This window comes from Chiloscyllium plagiosum, unplaced genomic scaffold (assembly GCF_037043375.1).
Source record: "Chiloscyllium plagiosum isolate Xiang-an unplaced genomic scaffold, Cpla_swu_hap1 HiC_scaffold_39, whole genome shotgun sequence".
NCBI lineage: Eukaryota > Metazoa > Chordata > Chondrichthyes > Orectolobiformes > Hemiscylliidae > Chiloscyllium > Chiloscyllium plagiosum.
Genome location: NW_028270177.1, coordinates 65,603,731 through 65,616,199, shown reverse-complemented (window position 1 = coordinate 65,616,199; position 12,469 = coordinate 65,603,731). Strand labels below are relative to the sequence as shown.

The following is a 12,469-nucleotide window of genomic DNA, read 5'->3' as shown; positions in this document are numbered from 1 at the left end:
CCATGAGCAAGACTGGCTGATATTGTCAATCTCCAATTGCCTGTGTAGACGTCGATAAATGATCTTCTTGAACTGCTGCAGTCCACATAGTGCACGTGGTCCCAGATTACTGGCAGGTGAGGAGTTACAGGTTAAACACCTAGAAATGATGAAGGAATTGCAATGGATATCCAAATCAACAACATAAGATTATAATTCTACCCCGTCTTCCATCTGTCAAAATGTCCAAAATGATTCACAGGAATGTGAAAAGGCAGCACTTGACACTAAGCCACATAAAGAGTTGTTTAGACACTTGACCGAGCATTTTTGAATGGGTTCTCTCTCAATTATATTCTTCAAATCAATTTTACAGGGTATTAGAAGGATTGTTTTGCACCCAGCAAATTTGGATCAAAGATCACAGCAGAGTCTGACGGAGTCACATCATTTATCCTAACCTGAATAGTATGGTGTTCTGAACAGGAAAGTTACAAACTTCGTTCAAAGTCGGGAGAAACAGAGCACGTGTGTGTGGGCGAGGCTTCAGCTGATCATCTGGCCTGGCAAGACGCAAAGCGAATCAGCACAGTGAGATACTATGCAAATGTCAAGATTGTGGAAAAGGAGAAAGTGAGGATCGCAAATGCTTGCAATCAGTGTCGAAGAATGTGGTACTGGAAAAACACAGGCCGTCAGTCAACATCCAATCAGAAGCCCTTCAGCGGGAGATTAAATGTCCCAAAAATATGAAACAAGGGGCAAAAAAATAAGAACAGGAAAGAGGTCGTACTTCAAAAGTTAACTGGACTAAAGTTTGAGTCAATTAGACCAGACAGGCTTCATCCCAAAATGTTGAAGAAAGAGGAAAACAATGAGAGAATGTGGATGCGCTGGGAGTCATCTTTCAAGTTATGTGATCTCTGCAAAGTCTCCTGTGGAGTGGAATTCACGTTGGAACCCCACTGTTTTGCTTGTTCGGGAAGCTTTTCATCCGGTCCCACACAACATCACAAAACACAATGGGGTTGGAGAAAACGTACCAGCATTCATTAAGGATTGTTTACCAGCTGGAAAGCATAGAGTAGGAATAAGCGCACTTTTCTCACGTTGGTGTTCTGTTACGGGTGGAGTAGCACAAGGATCAGTGACAGCATTGCTGCCTCACAGTGCTAGAGACCGGGGTTCAATTCCACCGTCACGCGATTGCCAACATGAAGTGTGCACATTCATAGTGTCTGCGTGGGATTCCTGCGGATGCTGTTGTTTCTGCACACAGTACAAATATTCACGGTTTAAGTGAATTGCCCATTATATCCAGGAATGTACAGGCTAGGTGGATTGGGCATGCGAAATGCAACATTATCGGGAGAGTGTAGGGCCTCATTGCAGTGACTGCATTGCAGAGATTCTATGGTTCAATGCTTGAACCAAATTGTTTCCAACCATTATACATGATTTGGACATTTGGATCTCTTGTAATTTTTCCAAACTTGTTGATGACACCAACTGGATCGGAATGTCCATTGTAAGGAGGAAGGTGGGAGCCTTCAAGTGAAGTTTGACAGCCTCAAGAATGAGTCAGTAAATGGCGGTTTATCCATAACACACGATAGCTCCACAAAAGAATATCAATAATCTGGTTAAATCTGACTGCCTTTTCGCAAAGTATCTTGAATTTTCATCATATCCTTGATTTTCTTTCTCCAAGTGCCTTGCTCAACAACTTTATTGAAAAAACATTGAGAAGCTTTCATGTGACAGATGTTAAGCTAACTACTTGTCATTTCCTCCTTGACTTCCCTTCTGTTCTGACTAAATAAAACTCACTGATCTGCATGGGTTGGAGAAATTGAGGACTGCAGATGCTGGAGATCAGACCTGAAAATGTGTTGCTGGAAAAGCGCAGCATTTCAGGCAGCATCCAGGGAACAGGAGAATCGACGTTTCGGGCATAAGCCCGAAGAAGGGCTTCCTGAAGAAGGGCTTATGCCCGAAACATCGATTCTCCTGTTCCCTGGATGCTGCCTGACCTGCTGCGCTTTTCCAGTAACACATGTTCAGATCTGCATTGGTTCCCACGATGACTCTCCACTGATTTTATAATTCTCATATTTGTTTTCAAATCCATCCATGGTCTTACGCCCCATTAATCCACCACTGCTGCCAGCCCAACATTCCTCTGTGCTCTTCCCACTCCTCTACTTCTGCTCTCTGTATTCGAAAGCTCCTTACTCCCCCACTGCCAAATATGAATTTTACACTGAATGAGAGAGTCTGAAGCAGTGTTGCATTGCACTAAACACTACAGGCTACTGCTCTCATGATATGATGTTTATTCCTGCAAAATACGTGACTATTTTCTGTGTGCTGGCAAGTACAGTATCTTTCTCTATCCCCTGTTTCACTTTGACTGTGACATGGCACATATTACTGCTGCTTTATCCACTTATAACTGTTCTTTGTTTGAGGTCTGTGTTTCTGGTTTTGTGTGCAGTGGGCCAGTGACAGCCTGATGTGCAATTCCAAATTGTTATGAAGGTGAAAATGTGTGCTGTACCTTTAAGAGAGGTAGAATGTTGTTCTGCACTGAGAGCTTACGAGAGCAGTCTCAGAGTTTACTGGAAAGTTGAAAATATATAACATTTGGCTGTGAAATCAGTACCTGAAGGTGGTTCCTGTTTTGACGACAATTCAAATTTAACCAACGGGATTCATTTACGTCTCTGTAAATTAAAGGCCAATCGATTTCGAATTTATTATTCTGCCAACATCGAACAAATGAGATAATCCGATTTGGGTGTATAAGAACGGTAGGCATTTTGATCGTCAGACAGAGTTACTGCCATCAAGGGAGAACTACAGGAGTAAAAGAAAAGCCAAAAACAAAAAGACCGATTGCGAAATGAAGGGAAATGACTCTGGCAATTTGTGCAGTTTACACCAAACAAATGTTTGCATGAAAACTGCTGGGTTGCGCTGTTGGATCTTATCATCACAACGATCACATGTGCCCCACACGCTGACAATTGATAACTCCGCCGAATCTCAGTTCATCTGCTGCTGAAACTCTCATTTGTTTGCCCCTTTGATATCATTAGAGGGGACTTTAAATGAAAAGGCTGGCAATTTTGCTCGATTGAAAAATTGCAGTTCTGAGGAATGATGTTTTAAATGAACATCAAATGCGACTGTAAAAATTCAGCGAAGGAACAAAAAATGCAGTGACACTGGTGGAAGAGTGCCACGGAGACCAGAAAAACTTAGTGGTATAGTGGAGCTAATGGCAGTTAATCTCTCAATAATGATCAAATAAAATGGTAGAAATAACAGTGGATTTTCACAACTCCAATGCAGGGTGTCATTGTAATGCGAAATGATTTTTGAAGTGATTTCAAGAGCACTGTTTTGATCAGTCATGGCAAGACAAACAAGAGAGGCACAATAGGAGGAATGGCGTCGAGAGAGCATCTTGGTGGTAGAGATCACACCCAGTCAGCTTAACGTCAGACTGAAAGCCACAGACCACAAGTATTAGAGTAGTATGGTTGACAAGGTGTGTGTTCATTTCACCATGGCAAACTGGTTAAAAGATAAACGTCTGTGGCATTAATGGAAACGTAGCAAGTAAGGTGCCATACTGGCTTAGTGGCAGGAAATCAAGACGAATTGTTAACAGGTAATCTCTGGTCCATGCCAGTAAAGGCTCCGACATGATGATTGATTTCACAACCACCGGGTTTGAAATGGATCGAATGGTTTCCTGTTCCCAATCATGGGATGGGACACGTTTACCCATCAAGACTGACAGCAGCAACACAGACAGAATGGTGCCGATGTGCACGTTAGATTATGGAATGCCTCAGTGAAATGGCAGGAGCGATGTAAAGAAGGGTTAGTGACCATGCAAGGGAGGGAAATCTCTGAAAGTGCGTGGGTTTGAATTCTGATTTATGAAATGGAGAAGTGTGATATTCCGCATAAGTAACCAGTGTTACGGAATATCATATAATCTCGTGTTCCCAGGGCTAAACTAAGAGAGACTGAGTGGCGCAGCAGTGAACATCAAACTGGAAATTGGCATGAGGATGAGCCCGCTGTGACGGTATAAAGGTGCATGAAACGCCGGGGCTGGGACTCCAACCTCACCTGTCGTACCTTCTCTTGACATGGAGCAAGGAGCATTGTGATATCAGATTGGGACCTCCAACTTATATGGAGCGGCTTCTGTTGGAATAAAACTGGGAGCATTGTGGCAGCAGGCTGGAAGTTCCAACCTCACCTGGAGCAGATTGTATTGATAAGGAGCACGGACCGATGAGAAGTAAAGTTGGAGAAAGGATACTCAGTTATTTTAATCTGAATTAAATTAGTATTTAGCAGGACCCATGTTTGTAGATTGAGTTAATATCTGTCCCAGGGAAATCTCGCAAAAAGATGGAAAAATGTGGCAAAGATTCAGCTCGTGGAGGAGAATCTGTGCAGAAAGAAACGCAGGTAATATTTTCTTTTTCTGCCTTTATCAGAAGACTGACTGCATATTTGGTGAAATTGCAGAAGTGATTTTCAGCTCGTGCCATGATATTATATTTCCTGAAAACCCATACAAGTCATTAAAGCGAACTAAACTTCCAAAAATTCACGGTTTTCTAACTAGATCAAAGGGAGAGGACCGAGTTTGGTGCTGGAGGGTTGTTTTTCAGACTGGAGTCTTGTGACCAGTGGAGTGCTACAAGGATCCGTGCTGGGTCCTCTACTTTTTGTCATTTAACTGGAGTTGTGGTGGACAGCGAAGAGAGTTACCACAGAACAGGATCTTGACCAGTTCGGCCAATCTGCTGAGAAATAGCAGATGGAGTTTAATTCAGATAAATGTGAGGTGCTGCATTTTGGGAAAGCAAATCATAACAGGACTTCAACACTTAATGGCAATGTCTGAGGGAGTGTTGCTGAACATACAGACCTTGGAGTGCAGGTTCATAGCATCCTGATGTTTGAAATTAAACTTGAAAGTGGAGTCGCAGGTAGATAGGATAGTGAAGAAGGCGTTTGGTATGCTTTCCTTTATTGTTCAGAGTATTGAGTACATGAGTTGAGATGTCATTTTGCAGCTGTACAAGACATTCGGTAGGCCACTGTTGGAATATTGCGTGCATATCTGGTCTCCTTCGTATCGGAAAGATGTTACGAAATTTGAAAGGGTTCAGAAAGAAATGAGGATTCTGTCAATGTTGGAGGATTTGCTAAAGAGGGAGTGGCTTAATTGGCTGGGACTGTTTTCCCTGGCGCGTCGGAGGCTGAGGCATGACTTGTTAGAGGTTTTCAAAATTATATGGTAAATAGAAAGAGTCTTTTCCCTGGGGTCTGTGGGTCCAAAATTAGAGGGCATAGTTTTACGGTGAAAGGGGAAGGATATACATGAGACCCACTGGGCAACGTTTTCACACAGAGAGTAATAAGTGTATGGAATGTGCTGCCAGAGGAACTGGTGGAGGCTGGTACAATTGCAACATTTAAGAGGCATTTGGATCGATATACGAATAGAAAGGTTTCGGATGGATATGGACGGGGTGATGGCATAAGGGACTTGATTAGGTTTGGATATCTAGTCAGCATGGACGAATAGGACCAAAGGGTCTGTTTCCATGCTGCGCATCTCTCTGACTCTATGACTCTATTTGATGTTGACATTATGCTCGAGTTTATCTTGATTTATGGAGGAAAAGCTGGAAAGTAATGTTGAAATTTACAGGATCAACGATGATCCCATTCAATGACTGAACAGACAAGAGGCTGAATAGAAGCTTCATCATGACAGATATGTTTTCATTATGAATCGCGCTGAAACACAACGTGGGGAGGATTGGACTGAAGCAGTGGTGGTGATTTTCTTTCCTGGTTAAATTTTTGAATATGACTGCTATTTCTCCTGTCCTTGTTAACATCAAAACTCTGAAGCATGAAAGCGTGAAGAACATATGGGGCAACCTCCGCTCTAGCTCGAGGTTAACACGGGTATTCATTACACTCACAACCTAATCTTCCTCATTGTTCTGAAGCCGAGATGAAGCTTGAGCTCCTGATATGCAGACACGAGAATCTCTTTGAGTACACATCCCGGAGAACATCACAGTCAATGTCGCAGCGTCATCACAAGTGAGGAAGACCAAATAGTCCCACACACTGCGAATCGGCACTTTTCAATTTCACAGAGCCATCGACCCAATCGCTGCGGCTCATAGTAATGACAAGGAAACAAAATATATATCTCAGTCTCATGTTGGTTCATGGAGTGCCGAGGCACCTTCTCCTTCTTTAAGAGGCTGGAACATTAACTCTGATGTTCGTGAAGACATTGATTGATTCGAAGCATTGAAAGGAATCCTATCACAGATGCCCACGCTGTTGATGCTGAACAAAACAGCCCTTACTGGGAATTGAACGAGGGCTGCAGTGGTAAAAGTGCCAATTCAGAACCACGACATGACCAGGGACGAGTATAGCGGTAAGAGGCACGTAGTGTGACAGCCCTCAAATGTGTTGGACGCGTTCTCTGCAGAAACAACCGCTTCACTATCCTCATTCCATTTTCCATCTCTTTGCCTTGTATGCCTTAACATCACAAATACAGATTGAATATCTCTGAAGGTTGTGTTGATTTCATCACAATGAGTTGCAGATTTATCCATCACCACTGGTGGATAAAGTTTTTACTGCTTATCTACTGAAAATGTTCTGCCTCGTACATTTATCGACTCCACTTGGCGTTTGTCCGAGAGGAAACATTTCTTTCAGCCGAACATGCCTTTATCTCTTATTGTTCTACACATTTCAATCATGTTTCCTCACAATCTCCTCTTCTCCATTGAAAGTAGAACAGAAATACTGATCGTTTCCAAAAAAAAATACCCTTTGCTAAATATGCATTGTGTCATTTTCCTGAGCCTGATGTTCCAGTGATCTCGGAACATGTCAGTAAAAATTGCTACATGAGCACTGATCTCACAACAGCAGTATGTAAATGGATCGATTGGTTTTAAGGTCCTAATTGTGGGATTGGGTCACGTTCGCCCAACAACATTGACTGCAGCTGCACAGACTGAACAATGTCAATGCGAGTGCTTGATAGCCAAATGCCTCAGGGAAATTGGAGAAGGAACCTAAAGCAGGGTTACTGATCGTGGGATGGGGAGAAATCTCCGAGAATTGGTGCGTTTAAATCCTGATACATAGACAGCAGAGATGTGAAAGGGCCAGGGTTTGAAGGAGTAAAATCATCACCTCGACGAATATTTTCATGTCAAAAAAGATTGATTCGCTCCTGCTTTTGTGAAGCTTGTCTTACTCTGCATAAAACGGGAACAAGTGACAATACTGGAAGTCAAATTGGAGATGATCTTTCTGCTGCCACTATGCAAAGCACTAACCACTGCACGATACCGGCACCGCATGGAATAGCATGATGCAAAAATCAGTAAAGATAGTGGCAGAGGATATGTTAAGAACAGGTCTACATGAACAGTAGGAATACTTGACAAACAGTGACTGAGAAATGCAAACTCATGGTTGGCTGAATGGTTAACTTCGGTATCTCTAGAGCCGATGGATATTTCATCACTTAGTTTGTTGAAGGCGAAGATTGATATAGTCCTCCAGAAAATGAAAGCATCAGGGAATAGCGCAGGGAATTGCTGGAAGGTATTTCTGCAAAAGAAATTTAGTTTACCATCGGTTGCTTTAGCAATTTCGTCATGCAAGGAAGAAACCATTGCTGTGGAATATCATATAGTGCCAGGTTTCAGACCTGGAATACGAGAAACTGTGTGATGCAGCAGCGAAGATCAAACTGAAAATGCGGATGGGGATGAGGCAGCGGATATGAGTTCAGAAATGAAATCATTGAGTGTGAAATATTTCACCGAAAGTACAGAGTGAATTGAAATGCCGGGGACTGGGAGTTCCAACATTGCGTGGAGCAGTTTCTATTGACGTAGTATACGTCGCATCAGGCTGGGAGCTCCAACCTGAACTGCAGCAGCTTCCATTGACACGAAGCAGGGAGCACTGGGATATCAAGCTGGAAGTTCCAACTGTATCTGGAGCAGATACTATTGACATCTGCACTGAGAGAAATGGAGGTAATGTTTTCGCTCTCTGAGCTATCTCATATGGCTAACTCTGCTCTGTGCAGAAAGGGAATTTTTTTGCTCATTTCATTTTATTGAATTTCTTGTAAACTCGCACAGGCCGTTAAAATACTCTCAGACTTCGAAAATTAGCTTGAATACGATGTTGTGATTAGGCATTAGTTGATCAAAAGTGATGGAGCAAAATCAGTACAGTGAATTTGAAATTCATCAGATGAGCGGAGATCCCATTGAATGGCTGAGTAGACACAAAGTGAATGGAAGTTTCATGATGATGAATGTCTTTTCGTTACAAAACCTCCCGCTGCACAAAGAGTGGATCATTGGAGTGAAGCAGTAACGGTGGTTATCTTTCCTGGTTATTCAACTTTGAACATGAGTACGATTGGTCATGTCCGTGTTTAGATCACAACTCTGCAGAATGCCAACCTCAAGCATGCGCGAGCACAGTGTCACAATGGATAATGCGCTTGTTTACGGTCCAGAGATTGTAGTTAAAGTTTCGACTTGGTTCAAGAGCAAGACTGGCAGGCTTCAAATTCACATACAAGTTAATTTACCGCACAATGTAGCACATACAACGGGCCAGTGGCACAATGGATAACATACCTAACTACAGATCTACTGTGTGGAGCTTCGATTCCAACCTGGCTTACGGGCAGCGCTGACTTTACTGCACTTAAAACTGACTGTTCTGAAGCCGAAATGATCATAGCAAACCCAACTCCCGGACTGAGAATCAAAGCCGGGTGACAGCGAACAAAGCGAAAAAAATGGACCTGCTAGCCCACCATGGACAGCTACACGAATACCACGTATGTGTAGAATGACAGCCCTCAAGGTCGTTGTACATGCTTTCGTCAGATGCAATCGCTTGACTATCTTTATTCATTTTCATCACTTGGCCTTGTATGTATTAACAACTCAAGTTCAGATCCGTGTATTTCTGAAGGTTATGTGGGTTCGCCTCTGCGCATCCCTTCAGACAGTGAATCCAGATTCAACCATCCGCTTACTGATGAGATCTTTCTGCATATCTTCTCAATCCTTTCCACCTCTTAACTTCAGTCTACGCCCCTGCTGATCGGTCAAGAGGAAACGTTTCTTTTAGTCTGCATTGTCCATGTTGTTCATTACTTAGTGCATATGAAACATATATCCTCACAGTTTCCTCTGCCTTAAGAAAACAACCCCAGTCAAAACAATCTGTCTTCATAACCTAAACTTTTCAACTTGGTAAATTTCTGCAAGGTTTCCAGTGCGATCACATGACTCCTGTAATGTGAATTGCAGAACTGCACGCAATATTTGGGGGGAACCGAATGAAGAAATGAAATAATTGACTGGAGAAAGCCACAGAAACTTGTCTTTTCCAATAAAACATCTTTTGCTCAATCCTGCGCTGTGCACTTATCCTGAGCCCGATGTTCCAGTAATCTATCGTCCCTGCCAATAAAAACTGATCCATGAGGATTAATTACAGAACAGCTGCATCTAAATGGATTGAATTGCTTGAAGATGCCGACCATGTGATTGAGCACTTTCACCCAAAACAGTGACCGCAGCAGTACAGAATGAACAGTGTAAATGTCAGTATTATATTGTGCAGTACCTCAGTGAAATGGGAGGGTGGGCGTTTAGGCGAGTTAGTTCTTGTGGGAGGGAGAGATTTCTCCGATAAAGGGTGGTTATGATATGTGAAACGCAAAGATGTGAGATAGCGGGTGTTTGAAAAAGGAAACTTATCACCACGTATTTTCATGTAAAACAAAGATTGATTTTCCCAGCGTTTGCTAAGCACATATTACATGGAGTAAAACGGGAAAATGCCGATTGCTGTCACTGTGATTCGAGCAGAACTTGCTGTGTTTACAATGTCAAGGAAGAACCATTTCATTATCCTGGCGCCACATGGAAAAGCACGATGCAAAAAGCAATAAGGATCGGGGCAGAGGTTATGCCAAGAACAGAAACACACGCACAAAGGAATACTTGTCAAACAGTGACTGAGATGTGGGAACTCAGATTCGGTTGCATATATATAGCTTCTATGTCCGGAGAGACTGTAGAAATTGCAACACTGAGATTGTAGGATGTTACGTTTGCGAGATATCTACAAAACTTCAAAGGCTCATGGGATACTGCAGGGTATCGCTGAAATGTATTTCTCAATAACAGTGTATTTTAACATCGGTTACTTCACCAATTTCCTCACTTATTGACGTAATCATATAATGGCATGCCATATAATCCCAGTTCAAGGGCGTGGAATCAGAGAAATTGAGTTGCAGTGCACCCAAAACTAATTGGAAATGGTAATGGCGTTCAGCGCGAGCATGTGGCTGCGAAAATGCAATTGGTGAGCGTAATGCCATTCTCTGATGATACAGAGGCGCGTGAAATATCGAGGCTAAAAGCTCCCGCCTTAACGACAGCGGCTTCAATTCCCACGCATCAAGAAGCAGTGGGACTTCAGGCTGGGAGCTCCAATTTCACCTGAAAGAACTTGTATTCACATGGAACACGGAACTTTGGGACATCAGCTGGTAGAATAGATAGTCAACTATTTTATTCTTAAGTAAGTAGTTTTCAGCAGGATACTTGTTTGTGGATTGAAAGAATATCTACAACTGGGACAGTCTAAATTACAAAGAAGAATTCTGCAAAGAGTCAATTCTTAGAGAAGCATCTGTGCAGAGAGATGCAGAGGAATGTTTACGTCATCTGCCGTTCTAATATGTTTGATTTTGCACTGGATTAATTTCCATGAAGGGATTTTTTTGCTCGGTTCACAGTTTTCACTTTCCTGCATATTCGCAAAAGTCGCTACTGTACTCGAAACCTCTGAATATTAACTGGTATATACAATGTGGTGATTAGTCTCACGTTCCCGTCAGTGATGCTGAAGAAGTGGATTCGAAATTCATCACATCACATTCCATTAAATGACTAAGCAGACAGAGTGTGAATGGAAACTTCATGAGGACATATGTGTTTTTTTTTTGGAAAATTCGTTGCTTTAAAAGGTGATGAAGATTAGACTGAAGCAGTGACAGTGATTATTTTTATTGCTTGTTCAACTGGTGAACATGACTGCTATTAACCGTGTCCGTATTAACATCACGGCTCTGGAGGCTGCGCATCGGGCCAGTAGCGCAATGGATAACGCGCCTGAGTACGAATCAGGAGACTGTAGGTTCGAATCCTACCTGGCTCGCAGGCAGGGTAGATTTTAATCCCGCTTAAAAACTGATTTTTCAAAACCCGAAATAAGGTGTGAGCTCCTCATCTGCAGGAACGAGAATGCCTTCATTAAATGTACCTGAGAACATGAGAGTCAATGTCCCAGCGTCATCACAGGAGGGAAGCCGAATAGTCGCGCAGGTGACTTATGGGCACCTTTCCATTCCATAAAGCCACCGATCGAATAACTGTTGCTCGCAGTGATTCTCTGCTTTGAGCATTTTTCGAAACTCTTTGGCCAGTGGAATCAGAGAAGAATGAAGGGTTAACTGTCCAACTGATCTTTATAGAGTGTGAGTTCTAGAGTCTCCTACCTGCTGACTGATAAAGTTTTCCTACCAGTCTTTTCAAAGCTTTCTGCATCTTATCTGAAATCTACAAACCCTGGTGATCGATCAAGAGCAAATGTTTCCTTCAATCTGTAATTCCTTGCTCCTCATTATTTCGTACACGTCAATCATGTCTCCTCACAATCAGATCTGCTCTGAGAAAAACAACATTTTGAAAGTCTTGTGTTCACTGAAATTTCTTGTCTGTTTTTAACAGTTCGGTGAATGGAATAGTCCCACTGCTAACATTCAGCACAAACTTTCAGCAAAAACCACACAATGCGGAGAACCTTAGTACTGCTCTTTTCGTCAACAATGTGTAAAAGTCCCATGTAACTTTCGATTTCGCATCCCGTGGGGCTATTTGTCCGTGTTCAACGACGTGTCCCAGGAAGGTCACTTTGGCTTTGGCAGATTCAATTTCAGCTAGGTTTACAAACCAGTTTGACTTCCGAATTCGATCAAAAAAGCCCGATAAATGCTGTTAATATTCAATCCACGAGAGTCTGAAAGTCACCAGGCACAATATACACCAATCAGTTGCGTATTCGGCAATTACCTTGTCAGTTAACCTCTGAAATGTGGCTGAAGTGTTTTTCGCACAAACGGCAATACTTTAAATTTCTGCAGGCCAGTTGGCGTTATAAAATTGCCTTTGATCTTTCTGACAAAGTTCCTTACCAGTAACCTTTGAGGAAGTTTAACTAAGAAATGCAAGTTGCTCCTCCAATCTTTTCCACACAGTCCTCCAACTGCAGATATGTATACGCA

General features: G+C 42.5%; 1 non-coding gene across 1 annotated transcript; it reads left to right on the top strand.

The window, feature by feature from the left end:
* The first annotated feature begins 11,270 nt into the window (after positions 1–11,270).
* Positions 11,271–11,343, top strand: trnar-acg (transfer RNA arginine (anticodon ACG)). Its single transcript has one exon. It is a non-coding gene; the product is annotated as a tRNA-Arg (tRNA).
* The last annotated feature ends 1,126 nt before the right edge of the window (positions 11,344–12,469 follow it).